Here is a 2500-nt window from a genome sequence, read left to right on the forward strand (position 1 = left end):
TTGTTAACATATTACCGCCAAAATATGACCTTTTGAAGTAACATTCAGCTCAGAGGATGCTGCTTTGTATTGTTAATAATAATGGACTGGGAGAGCGCAGCCAGACAGCTTTAAACTCACAAAGGCGTTCCCGGAATACAGTTTTCCTAATTGGCAGTAAAAAAAATATGTACGCTAACTTTTTATTTTCAGAGGTTCAAATTTCAAATCCCAAAATGACATTGTGCTGTTTTGCGGTTAGGATTAGAAGAGGAAAGAAATACAGCATGCATCTCAGAAGTTGCACGAAAACCTCTTTAGCTAATAGCTCCAGTTCTGTTGAATTCCGTCTTCTATTTGAACCTTTTCCTTTTTGTGTTGAATACATTTTACAACCCTAAAGGACTTAAAATAAAAGGGGGGGGCCGGGGCATTCAAAACCCACCACTTTTAAAACACATCAACAGATGAGCAAGACGGTGTCTCTGGGCTTATATCAACTTCAGAGCGCTGTGTTTTCAATGGAGGGGTTGTGTTGTGAAGGGCCAGATTAAACCGAATATATATATTTATTTATATATATATATTTAATTGTATTTGTATATTCTCTAATATTCCCTGATATCCCTTGTATATTCCTTGTACAACTTGTACAATATGCATTGAATATCCATTCTAGCCTACTGAACATCCATATAGTCTCCATTCTACTATTGGTCGAGACCTTGGTGCCAGGCTGCCATACCCCTCAGACCCAGTTCAAACGTACCGCTCCACATGTACGAACAAGTCCTAGTTCCGCGTAGGAATCTGGCTACCGCACCACTAATGGGACTATTTGTTCATAGTGCGTATATATACTGCGCTACTAAAGTAGGACTTTCTTTTCAGTCCAGTTTCTTACCCTCCAATAGAGTCACAGACGTAAAGCCTCCCGCGACGCCACGTGTGGGAGTAAGGCCAAGTTCGCCTACCATCGGTATTGAGACATCGTGTATATTAATATTTGAATAGTCATATTTGGCACTATATCGTCGAGTTGGACGTAGTCTATTAAGCTAATAATAGTCTGTTAATATATAGTGCTTCGTGCGGTGAGAATACTACCGTAGTCAGTACCCCATCGTTTCGGGCAGAGACTGGCTGCTTACCCAGGGTGGTTGACCCCATGTGAAGCTGCACCCGAGGAGCCCCAGAGCCGACGAGCGAGTGGACCTGTATACCGGATTATTCTACCGACGACAGCCCGCCTTCCCAGGCACGGATTATGCTTTGTATACTTTGATTATTCCATGGATAAAGACCCCCGACACTGCCGTGTGTTGGAACCCCCCCCTGGAGAGGACGCAAGGTGAGGAGACGCTCTGCAAGACGAGGTCGCTTCACATCTCTCCCCCGTGGACCGGAGAGAGCCGGCCCACAAAGAGTCCACCTGCTTTCATCTGTGGTCCAAGGATCGCCGGCGCATTGAACGGCACTACAGTGGGTTCACCTGGGATACCCTTGGCCGGACGAGGCAGCCGGATTCTACCCCCCCCCCCCCTCCTACTCCTGTCGGCTTACAAGCACCGGATTAACCCCCCTTAGTGTATCTAGTATATATCATTAAAGTATCATTGCTGTTATTCCTTAACTATTCCAGGTCGTATATTTACCACCTGCGCCATCAGAGATTGGACATTCTCTATTGATATACCGACGAATACTCTTTGCCATAAAAGTGCATACTATTTCAATTCATAAATGTAATTAAGTGATTAAGTGCTTGCTCTACACACCATTGCTGTGTAGTAATAAACGCATACTTCGACTTCGTACATTTGTGTTGGATCCGTTTCATCTACGTGAGAGTGTTTATGATAATATATTTATGCCGTGTACTGGGTGGCCGAATATTAAGTACAAAGGTAGTGGTAGTAAGTATCATATCTAGTAATACAGTCAGGGAATTGTACCCCTCAGTTACAGGTTGTGCTTTGGAACAGGGGTGCATACACAGTTATCATCTGTGACTAGTTTGTTATGTATTCACCCGTACCTGATAATTATATGGACTTGAGTTTGAAGGGTGCTCTGTCTATAATTTTCTTGTTATGAGTACACAAATAGACATACATGTTCAAACCTATTTTCCCCGAGTACAGAAATGTCTTCCAAAAGCGTTCAGAGAGCACTGACACTATGATGAGGCCGGTCAGTTCATCTGACACGCTGCTGGTGCTGCTGCTGCTGCTGCTGCTGCTATGAAAGAGGATACAAATACAAAGTGGTTGAAAAAACATTGCAATGAGGGCGACAGGGTTTATTCCTCACATGGTTTGTACCGTAATTTGCACCAATACACGTTCATGTCTATCTGTCACTGTTCTGTTCCACAAAACGGTACAGAAAGTCCTTGTGTTTGCTCCTGGTACAAAAGTTTTTTGTTTGTTTTTGTTTTGTTCTCTACGTGTCCTTCTGTGTGTATGAAAATAAGAGAATAAAAAAAGAGGGCTGCAAATATGTGACCAGGCACAGACAA

The 2500-nt window shown here is 43.2% G+C and overlaps 1 protein-coding gene across 1 annotated transcript in view; it reads left to right on the forward strand.

Annotated features, from left to right (window-relative positions):
- The window catches only part of LOC311228296 (uncharacterized protein), a gene marked incomplete at both ends in the record, with an annotated part of 83692 nt that overhangs the window by 46737 nt on the left and 34455 nt on the right, over nucleotides 1-2500 (forward strand).

This window comes from Notolepis coatsorum (genome assembly GCF_963971535.1).
Source record: "Notolepis coatsorum genome assembly, chromosome: 5".
Lineage (NCBI taxonomy): Eukaryota > Metazoa > Chordata > Actinopteri > Aulopiformes > Paralepididae > Notolepis > Notolepis coatsorum.